The sequence below is a fragment of the Gossypium arboreum genome, chromosome 3 (genome assembly GCF_025698485.1).
Source record: "Gossypium arboreum isolate Shixiya-1 chromosome 3, ASM2569848v2, whole genome shotgun sequence".
Taxonomy (NCBI): Eukaryota; Viridiplantae; Streptophyta; class Magnoliopsida; order Malvales; family Malvaceae; genus Gossypium; species Gossypium arboreum.
The window spans coordinates 67,859,505-67,871,831 of NC_069072.1; the positions used below are offsets into that span (position 1 = coordinate 67,859,505).

At 37.2% G+C, this 12,327-nt stretch overlaps 1 non-coding gene across 1 annotated transcript; it reads right to left on the bottom strand.

Moving 5' to 3' along the window:
- Positions 1-10,824: 10,824 nt before the first annotated feature.
- LOC128291354 (small nucleolar RNA R71) lies at positions 10,825-10,930 on the bottom strand. Its single transcript, XR_008281130.1, has one exon. It is a non-coding gene; the product is annotated as a small nucleolar RNA R71 (small nucleolar RNA).
- Positions 10,931-12,327: the final 1,397 nt, after the last annotated feature.

Sequence of the window (12,327 nt, forward strand, 5' to 3'; positions counted from 1 at the left end):
TATTCGAATACAAGCTCAACATGCAACCTCATCCCTTTAGTTTTCCATTCAATAATCGAACACAAAGATCACATGCCTAACTCACTATCCAATCTTGATTTCTAACACAAATACTCTCCTTAACCGAATGTCCATAACCAATTTGCAAAACATTTTCACTTCAACATAGCCGATTGTCATTAAGCAATTAAGCCACATCTATTCAATTTTTACCAAGCTCAACTTATCTATAATCAACCTTCAATACTCTAAAGCATCAAAAACAACATCAAAAAAATACAACCATCCATGACCGAATGTCATCTTCATAAATTTACAAAAACATTTGCCATGAGCTAGCTTCTATACTTGATGACCGCTCCAAATATACAAAGATTTTCAATGAAAGAGCATTAACATACCTTAATCCCAAGAACCACCTTGGCCGAACTTCCCCTCTTCTTCCTCCTTCAATTCACGGCCAAGAAGAACCAACTTCTTCTTTTCTTTCTTTTTCAAGTCACGGCTAAAGGGGGGGAAAAGAACATGGATGAGACAAACTTTTTTTTCTCATCACCCTTCCCATTCATTTCTTTATTACAAACCCTTTATTCTTTTTTTTTTCTCCCATAACCCACTAACACAACATGTTTCCAACATGTTTCACCCCATAACATTTTGTCCATCCTCAAGCTCATGGCCGGCCACTACTAGTTAGGGGAGGAAAATTGACATGCAAGTCCTCCCTTTTGACTACATGCACTATTAGATCCTTGTAGATTAGCCTATCACATTTCAAAAGTGTCACACAAGTCCTTTTGACTAAATTCACATGCAATTTACTAAATCGAAGCTTAAAATTTTTGCACATTCATATTCACATATTTTAGACCATAAATATCACATCCAAATAATATGGTGACTCAGTTTAGCGGTCCCGAAACCGCTTTCCGACTAGGGTCACTTTAGGGCTGTCACAAAAGGAGTTTCGTAAGAGATCTTTAGGATAGCCCTTTCAACAGTCATCGAAGAAATTTAGAGATGACTTAGGCCGGTCTAGGGACACTTCGGGTTTTTCTAGACGAGATCGCGATCAACCCCCTGTGAGCACACGAGACAGAACGGAGTGCCAGTATTATGGTAAATGGCATTCGGGGAGTTGTAGATTCCATGACCGCTCCTGTTACAAGTGCGGATCAGTTGACCACTTCATTAAAGATTGCCCGAGGTTGTCTGAACAGAATATAACTCAGAGTGGGAAACCGGGTGCTACCACTGCTCAAGGTAGACCATCTAGAAATACGGGAAATGCTAGTGGTGGTCAGAGAGGATCTAGAGATGCTACGACCAGATCTGAGGCTCGTGCTCCTGCTAGGGCTTATGCTATATCAAGACGCCGAGGATGCTTCCTCGCCGGATGTTATTACCGGTACTTTTACTCTCTTTGATACTAATGTGATTGCTTTGATTGACCCGGTTCTACTCATTCTTATATATGTGAAACCTTAGCATCCAAAGAAGACTTTACCTATTGAGTCTCTCGAGTTCGTAATTCGGTGTCAAATCCCTTGGGTCTTTACGTGCTTGTCGACAAAGTGTGTAAGAAATGTCCCTAGTAATTGAGGTTCTGTTTTCGGCGGACTTGATGCTTTTGCCGTTTGATGAATTTGATGTTATCCTCGGTTTAGATTGGTTGACCGTGCATGATGCGGTTGTGAATTGCAAAAGCAAGACTATTGATTTGAGGTGCGCAAATAACGAGATAATCCGAGTTGAGTCTACGGACTTAAAGGGTTGCCGGTGTAATATCATCAATGTTGGCCCGAAATATGTAAGAAAGGGTGCGAAGCATACCTTGCGTATGTACTTGATGACAAAGAGTTAGAAAAGAAACCCGAATCATGCGGTGGTTTGTGAATACCGGATGTTTTTCCCGAGGAATTCTGGGTTTACCATTGCTCGGGAGGTAGAGTTTGGTATTGAGCTTGTACAGGACTACGCCGATTTCGATAGCTCCGTATCGTATGGCACCAACCGAGTTAAAAGAGTTGAAAGCTCGTTGCAAGAATTGACGGATAGAGGTTTCGCTCGACCAAGTTTCTCACCTTGGGTGCACCAAGATTGTTTTTGAAAAAGAAAGACGGAACCATGAGGTTGTGCATCGACTATCGTTAGCTGAATAAGGTGACAATAAAGAATAAATATCCGATGTCACGTATTGACGATTTGTTTGATCAACTAAAGGGAGCCTCGGTGTTTTCAAAGATAGATTTGAGATCGGGTTATTACCGATTCTTGAGTTCGAGATTCGGATATACCCAAAAGCGCTTTTAAGCGAGATACGGTCACTATGAGTTCTTAGTGATGCCGTTTGGGCTCACTAATGCCCTACGGTATTTATGGATTTGATGAATCGGATCTTCGAACCGTATTTGGATCGGTTTGTAGTCGTGTTTATCGATGATATTTTGGTTTATTCGAGAAATGAAACCGATCATCTTGAACACACAGGATTAGTGTTGCAAATTTTGCGGGATAAGTAGTTATATGCTAAGTTCATGAAGTGTGAGTTCGGTTAAGAGAGGTTAGCTTCTTGGGTCATGTGGTATCCGCGATCGGGTATTCGAGTTGACCCGAGCAAAATTTCAACCATACTTAAGCGGAAGCCTCAGAAATATTTCGAGGTTCGAGCTTTTTGGGACTTGCGGTTACTCTTGACGGTTTGTGAAAGGTTTCTCGATGATAGCCACACCAATGACGAAACTACTTCAGAAGGATGTTAAGTTTGAATGGATGGAAAGGTGTCAGAAAAGTTTCGATCAATTGAAAACCCATTTGACGGAAGCTCCAGTTCTAGTGTAGCCCGAATCAGGCAAAGAGTTTGTCATTTATAGTGATGCCTCCCTACTTGGGTTGGGTTGCATATTGATGCAAGAAGGTCGAGTTGTGGCCTATGCGTCGAGACAATTGAAGCCACACGAGAAAAATTATCCGACCCATGATCTCGAACTAGCTGCCATCGTGTTCGCCTTGAAAATATGGTGACATTATTTATTTGGTGAGAAGTGCCATGTATATTTGGATCACAAAAGTCTCAAATATTTGATGACTCAACGAGACTTGAATCTGCGACAAAGGCGTTGGCTTGAGTGGTTGAAAGATTATGAGCTTGTCATTGATTATCACCCGGGAAAGGCTAATGTGGTTGCAGACGCCTTAAGTCGTAAATCACCATTTGCCTTACGAGCGATGAATGTACACTTGTCTGTTCTATCCGACAATGTGTTAGTGGCAGAATTAAAGGCCAAACCATTATTGATTCATCAAATTCGTGAAGCCCAGAAAGTCGATGATGAATTGGTTGCAAAACGGGCTGAATGTATTCCGAATATGGAATCAGAGTTTCAAATTGATGATGACGATTGTTTGAGGTTCAGAAGTCGGTTGTGTGTTCCAAAAAATTCAGGACTCATTTCGATGATTCTGAACGAAGCTCATTGTAGCCGAATGTCAATTCACCCGGGGAGTATGAAAATGTACAACGATCTGAAACGTCAGTTTTGGTGGCATGGTATGAAACGAGACATTTCCGATTTTGTTTCGAAGTGTTTAATATGTCAGCAAGTGAAGGCGGAACATCAAGTGCCTAAGGGTTTACTTCAGCCGATCATGATACCTGAATGGAAATAGGATCGAGTCATGATGGATTTTGTATCTGGGTTGCCATTGTCGACAAGTAAGAGAGATGCGATTTGGGTTGTCGTGGATAGACTGACTAAGTCGGCTCACTTTATCCCCGTACGCACGGACTCTTCATTGGAAAAACTAGCTGAGTTGTATGTTTCTCAGATTGTGAGATTACACGGGGTACCGATTTCTATTGTGTCGGATAGAGATCCGAGATTCACCTCGCGATTTTGGAAGAAATTGCAAGAAGCTTTGGGTACCAAGCGCATTTTAGCACCACTTTTCATCCACAAACCGATGGTCAATCCGGCGGATAATTCGAGATACTTGAGGATATGTTGAGATGTTGCATCCTCGAGTTTAGTGGTTCATGGGGCGGTATTTACCTTTGATTGAATTCGCTTACAACAATAGTTTTCAATCAAGTATTAAGATGGCACCTTACGAGGCTTTGTGCAGGCGTAAATGTCGTACACCATTGTTTTGGGGTGAGCTCGATGAAAGTAAAATTTTGGAATTGATTTGATTAAAGATGCCGAATGTAAAGTAAAAATAATTCGTGAAAGTCGAAGGCGACATCGGATCGTCGAAGTCGTATGCGGATTTAAAACGAAGAGATATTGAGTATCGTGGGAGACAAAGTGTTTCTTAAGGTCTCACCTTGAAAAGATACTCGATTTGGCCGTAAGGGCAAACCGAGTCCGAGGTTCATAGGGCCATATGAAGTATCCGAACGAATTGGTCCAGTTGCGTATAGATTGATTTTGCCCCCTGAACTTGAAAAGATTCACGACGTCTTTCATGTTTCGATGCTTCGACGTTATAGATCTGATCCATCACAAGTAATTAATCCATCAGAGGTTGAAATTCAATCCGATATGAGTTATGAAGAAGAACCGATTCGTATCCTAGCTCGTGAAGTGAAAGAGTTGCAAAACAAAAGGGTTCCGTTAGTAAAAGTGTTATGGCTCAAACACGAGATGGAAGAAGCCACTTGGGAACCCGAGAACTCTATGAAGGAGCGATACCCAAACCTATTTACCGGTAAGATTTCCGGGGACGAAAATTTCTTAAGTGGGGGAGAGTTATGACAGCCCTAAAGTGACCCTAGTCGGAAAGTGGTTTCGGGACCGCTAAACCGAGTCACCAAATTATTTGAATATGATATTTATTGTCTAAAATATGTGAATATGAATGTGTGAAAGTTTTAAGCTTCGATTTAGTCTATTGCATGTGAATTCAGCTAATAAGACTTATGTGTGACACTTTTGAAATGTGATAGGTTAATCTATAAGGATCTATTAGTGCATGTAATAAGAGGGTGGACTTGCATGTCAATTTCCCCCTTAATTTAGTAGTGGCCGGCCATGACAAGGAAGGAGGACAAAATGTTATGGGCAAAACATGTCATAAACATGTTATGTTAGTGATTTATGTTAGGAAAAATAAAATAAGGACTATGAGTAATAAAATAATAATGCAAAGGGAGGAGTGATGAAAAAAAAATTTGTCTCATCCATGTTTCCCCCCCCCCCCCCATTGCCGTGAATTGAAGAAAGAAAACAAAAAAAAAGTGTTCATTCTTGAACATCTTTGACCGAATAGAGGAAAGAAAGGAAGGGAAAGAGCTTGGAGAAAATCGGCTATGGTGGTTTGCTAAACTAAGGTATGTTTGATGTTGTCCATGAGATTCATGCATGTTTTTAGTTGTTAGTTTGAGTTCTATCTAGCCCATGGTTTAGATCTTTGCTATGTGATGGAGATGATATTCGGCCATGGGTGTTGTCTTCTTGGTTGATGTTTGATGTTGTGGTGATGAGGCATGAAGATGGGTTAAGTTTCGGCTAAGGAGGATTTGTGATTGATGCCATTTGCATGCTAAATGGTGGTGGATTTTCTTTTTAGCATTCTTGAGTTAAGCCTTAAGTTCTTTGTTTAACCCATGACCAAAATTTAAGTGGTATGGTGTCTTGATGCATTCGGCCATGGTAGGAAGTAGAAGAGAAGCATGGTTGTTGATCATGTTATTTGGATGAAAATGGTAGTAAGGTGAAGTGCAAATGTTAGTATTTGATTTCTAGAGTATATATGTGTATTAGCCGAGTTTTGAACTTAAAACGAATTGGTATTTAGTCAATACAAGTAACCATAATTGTAGAATGTATTAAGTGTTGCAATCGGCCTCAACATAGACATGCATATTCGGCCATGGAAAGAAGATTGGTGTTGCATGTATTCGGTTAGAGGCAAGCATATTGATGCTTTTATTTTGGCTTAGACAATCGGCTAAAAGGAGTGTGGGTTAATATGTTGAGTTGATTCATGATTTCATATGTATGTGACTTTAATGTATAATGTATATATATGGGCTAAGTACTTTGAGTTCCTCTTTTCGATGCTCAAATGATTAAATCAATTTATTTGTTAAATTAAGCTCAAGAGCAAAGGGGAACTAAATCCGATAAAGGGAAGGAAAAAGTGGTCGAATAGCCATCGGAATCGTTCGACAACATCCGAGGTAAGTTTTCGAGTAACGAGACTTAGTTTACGATTTGATTAAGTCATGACGTATGAGCATAACAAATATACGGTGATATGATGACTCTACTCGAATCATATGTTGAGTTAATTAGTCTATACGTATGACTGGTAGCCGTATGTGCATAGAGATCGTGTCATAAAGCAAACTAAACCATGCTGTTTGTATGTGGCTAGTGAGCCGAAAATGGGATTGCTTAATCGTGACTTGTGTTTGAACTCTAATTATGAAAATGAAATATAGATGTGTCATGATTTATTGATATGTGCATGAATATTTGGATGATAACCGGGCTAAGTCCCGAAGGCATTTTATGCTAGTGAATAGTTAGGGCTAAGTCCGAAGGCATTTGTATGAGTTATTATATCCGGCTAAGTCCCAAAGGCATTTGTGCGAGTTACTATATCCGGCTAAGTCCAGAAGGCATTTGTGCGAGTTACTATATCCGGCTAAGTCCGAAGGCATTGGTGCGAAGTTACTATATCCGGCTATGTCCCGAAGGCATTGAGCGAGTAGCTATATCCGGTTAAATCAAGGTACTTGGCTTGGGAATGAGCGATCTTGCTGTAATAGTTTCAATTAATATGCTCGTAAAATCCCAGCAATGAGGTATGTCTCGTATATGCATTGAATTAGTTGATCCCTTACAATTAGTATTCGCTCAGTCGATAATTGAGCTACCGGCCTTTGGCTAAGTTGATCTTTTGTGTATTTCATAAGGGTTGGTAATGTGAAGTAAGTATGATATTGAGAATTTGTGCATATGAAATTATCTGTTTAGCCATATGAATGCTACACTTTAGTTGTGTCTAATTTTATGGCTCAAAACTTACTAAGCATTAAATGCTTACTCCGTTCTTTGAATCTCTGTTTTATAGATTTTGGTTCGTCAGCTATCGGACTCGGGATTATTGAATTTGAAGTCGCCCACACTATCAAAGCCCCCTTTGGTACACTTTTGGTTGAACTTTGAAATGGCATGTATAGGACTACCCGTTTTTGTTGTAGGTCATGGACCCTTTGGTTTTGTATAAATTTGGATAGCCATGTGAAAATGGCTTATATACACTTTGAGCTTAGTATTATAATCGTCTTGTATGATGTTCATTAAGAGGTATGGAAATGTTTGGGAACAATTAGCCATTGGAATGGTTAATCATGATCATATTTTGTGCTATATATGCTAAAGGGCTAGTTGAATCATGGAAACTATGTAATAGGTAAAGTCTACCTTAAAAATAGATGCTGATAGCAGCAGTAACGTGAATGTGAAAAATCACTAAAAATAGTAGGAATGGAATTAAATAGTGAATAAATTATGTAATCGAACCTTGATGAATCTATTTTCATAGGAAAGTAAAGAAACGATCATATGAATAGTATATTATGAGATATTTAAGTTTTCGTGAAACAGGGCTAGAACAGTTTCTGGATTCCCTATTCCGACTTTGGAAATTCATTATAAATTAACCAGAGATAATTAGAAGTCATGATATATATGTATAGATTCCTTTTCGAGACTAGTTTCTATAGAAACAAACGGCATCAGTATTGAAGCCCTGTACAGGGAGATATCCAAGTCGTAATGCGCAAAGGTCAGTGTAGTCGAACCCTGAAGCAGGGGAGACTTTAACTAATAAACTGTACTAATTGGCTCGACCAAAAATTCTAGAAAAAAAATTTTAGATGGACATATGAGTCTAGTTTTAGGAAAAATTTACAGAACTGGTTTTCAAGTTTTGGAACTCGAGATATGATTTTTAAGGTGACAGTGACGCAGTTAGCCAGCTCGTCTGGAAATTTAAAATGGACTGTGTAAATAAGTGATTTAAGTCTGCAAACCCCTCGTGTCCGACTCCGGCAACGGTCTCCGGTACTGGGTGTTACATTATAAATATACTAAATCAATCCATTACTACCCATTCTAATGGCTAGACTACAAACAACTATTTACATACCAACATTGGCAAGCCTATACATGCCATTATACTAAAATGATTTTACTATTTATACCGAGACGAGCTAATAGATAGTGTGATGATGCTCCGACCGATCTCCAACCTTTGCGAGCTTTCGAGCACTATAAAACAGAGAAAAGAAACCTATTAAGCATTTAATGCTTAGTAAGTTCGTATAACAAGAATTAAACTTACCAATTATATTAATTTAAAATAAGCATACAATAACATGCTTCCCAACAATTTAGCAAATTTGCCTAATCACATACATTCAAATAAGCAAGTTAGTCACATAATTCACATGTACATCAAATAAGCATGGATGAGCTCATCATGCTATAAACTTTCAGAAGCATTCGAGACATAATTCTTTTAATCTCATAATTTTCCATGTCAGGAGTTTTATTCATTGAATTATTGAAATATCAATGGATTCTCAGGTAGTACACACAAGGTGTACAAAACTGTAAACCGTCAACTCATAATCATGGGTACCCATTAGGGCACTTAATCAGGGAGCACACTCTCGAGCCATATATCAGGATGCTCAGATGAGCCATGTAGTAGGACACTTATCCGGGCTAAATAGGAAACTCATAAGACTTTTAATCAGGGAGCTCATAGAGCTTATCAGGTAACTCCGAAGAGTTATTATCAGGAAGCACCAGATAAGGTAACAGGGAGTTCAAGCAAGCCATGTTAGGAAGCTCATAAGAGCTTATATCAGGACTCTCACGTAGAGCTGCGTTTGTGTCTGCAGTATATGCTGGATCAAAATCGATTGAATCATGTAACAGGATGCTCACAAAAAGCTGTGGCAGTTTGCAGCACATGCAAAATCACTACCGATCAGGATGCTCACAGGAACTATATAACAAGAAGCTCGAGAGTGCTATAACAAGATTGCTAGTTCTAGCTATATTCTGTCCGTAACATATGCAAGACCATATTCAATACAAGAAATCACATATATCTATCAAAATTCATCATTCAAACGGAACTTAACTCCATTAAAATTCATCATTCAAATAGAACTTAATATTTTCCGAACAGGGTCAGACATATGATTATTTCATATATTTATAGCATTTATACAATTCATATAATCACATACCACATTCAATTCAAACATAAAATAAACAAAATTTAGTTACACAAACTTACCATGATATTCATTTGTATAAAAACAAAATCTACTAATCCGACACTTTTTATTTTCCTTGATCCAATTCCATATTTGGTCTTTTCGGATCTATATAAATGAATTTAATCATCAATTTAGTACAATTCATATTCAATTGGATTCAATTTACACTATATACAAAATTACCATTTTTCCCCTATATTTTTCATAAATTCTAATTTCATCCTTAGGCTCGAAAAATGAAATCCATGTAATTTTAATCTTTATTCTAAGCCTAACCGATTTTTACATGTCTTAATAACATTTACAGCACTTGTATTTCGCAAAATTCAGAATTTTTCTATGGGTTTTACCACTTTTCAATTTAGTCCCTGAATCATGATTTCATGAAAATTCTCTTTGTAAAAGTTGTTTATCTATCAACAACCTTTCATTTTCTACCATAAATTTCAAAAATTTTAGCATATTCATCCATGGAAAATTTTGTATACTTTGATATTTTTTCAAATTAATTCCCAAAATAGATAAATTAAGTTATTCTAATCTAAAAAATATAAAAATTACTAAAAACGGGACAAGAAAACATACCTAATCAAGCCAATAAAGTTTGATTCTCTTTCCTAGGGTTTCTATTTATTTGGGGATGAAGATGATATAAAATGATAATATGAAACATTTATTTAATTTATCATCTTTTAATTATTTTCATTTTCAATTTAGTCCTTTTCCTTTCCTAATTTCTCCATGGATGAATCATCAAAATATCTACTAACTTTTCTTTAATGATCTAATTACGATATAAGAATCTCAAGTTTTGAATTCCATAGCTATTTGATACTTATAGCTACTAGAATTCAACTTTTGTATTTTATGCAATTTGGTCCTTTCCATAATTAATCACATAATTAGTAAAATTTTCTTATCAAAATTTTCCTATAACATTCCTATCATAATATGGACCATGAAATAATATATAAATAAATTTTCTTTCTGGCTTGAATTTGTGGTCCCGAAACTACTGTTCGATTTCACTAAAAATGGGCTGTTACACTGACCCACCCACAGTAATTAATTTACCCCCGGAAAATCCGTTATTTGAAGATCCACGAGAGCGACAAGGACATATTTGGGAAGAAGTCCCAATGGATTAGTGGATGTTGCGTGAGTATGCCTTACCAACACTCAATGCGATACGAGGTAGCCTAGAATGGCCAACGATTAATGCCAATAATTTCAAGATAAAGATGGACACTATTCAAATGATACACAATACACTAAAATTCAAGGGAAATATGGTGAAAGATCCTAATCATCACTTGAAGCGATTTCTTCAACTTTGCGATACCTTTAAGTACAACGGGGTATCCGACGATGCTGTGCGTTTTCTATTATTTTCATTCTCATTGTGCGACAATGTGGCTGATTGGCTCGATTCATTAGGACCAAGATCCATTACAACATGGAATGATCTAGCAGAAATATTTCTCCATAATTTTTTTCGATAAGTAGAATCATTCAACATAGGCAAGAAATCGCCAATTTCAAACAATACGAAGGTGAGTTCTTTTATGAGGCGTGGAAGCATTTCATGACGATGCTAAAAAAGTTCCCACAACATGGAATGAAAGCATGACTCCAAATTCAAATATTTTATAATGGTGTTGACGGTACCATTATGTCTAGCCTAGATAGAGCGGCCGAAGGATCTCTTTTGTTCAACACTTATGAACAAGCCTATAAAATCATTGATGATATAATTTTGAATTCTTATATGTGGCCCAATGAGAGATTTATGTATAAATCCAAGCCTCCAATAGAAAAAAGATGAACAAAGACAACATAGATGATTTATACCAACGAGTCTTAGAAAAGATTAACCATTTGGAGACGATTGTAAAACCAATAAGAGCGGACCCATATTTTGATAATCAACCGAAAGAGGTGAGCTACATTGGTAATAAGGGTGGAAATCCCTATTCAAATACCTACAATCCTGATTAGAGGGATCATCCAAACCTCAAATAGAGAGGTAATTAAGGAGGTGCAAATCAAGCGCAAACCCATAAACCTTCCTTATCAACCACCACAATTACAAAAAAAAAGTGGAGAATGACCATGCTGCATGTGATCAAAGATTCAAACGATTAGAGGAGGAGATGTAAAAACTGAAGATGAACACTTGACAAGTTCAAGCTATTGTGGATAGCTCGAATCCTGAATGACTAGCTTCTATGACCAAATGAGGAAATTAATGACAATGTTTCAAAAAAATGGACAAAGTCTCCCCAGTAACACAGAGAACAATCCTCAGAAAAATGAGAAGGAGCATGTAAAAGCAATTACTTTACGAATGCATGCACTGGAGCATTATGTGATTATCCATTTCAGAGGGCTTTGGATTGGTCCAAGATCCAATCACATAACGCAAATGAATCATACTGTATTGGGCCTAATTGAGTTTCTCCCCCATGTTATGGAGTTTATTGGACTTCTACTTAAGGATGTTGGATCTAAAGAGACCAACCATGATAATTGGCCCATGTGTGAAGGCACCAAGTGCAAAATGAGGAGTGCCATTGCTATCGTATCAATTGGACCTTTGTTTAGAATTGGAAACATTGGAAATAAAGATATTAACCTTGGGCTAAGTCCAGATATTGGGCTCCAACATGTGAAGTCCAAATGCAAAATGAAACGACCCAATTTTAGTTTTTATTTTATAGATTCTTTAACGTTTCTATGTTTTGTTTCTTCTGTGTTTTTAATTTATATTTTTGCATCACATTTATTATGTGTCTATAGCTTTTGTGTTTTCATATCATTTATGATTATGTCATTTCCACATGTTTATTTGTTTATGTGTGTTTTATAAATATATATTGTGTCATGTGTCATGTGTCTAAGTTATGTTCTTTAACCATTCTAACCTATCATGTTTTCATGTTTACAAGTCTCATGTGTTTAAATGTTTGAATTATGTTAATGGATTTCTATTTATATTGTTTGCAAGTTACAAGGAG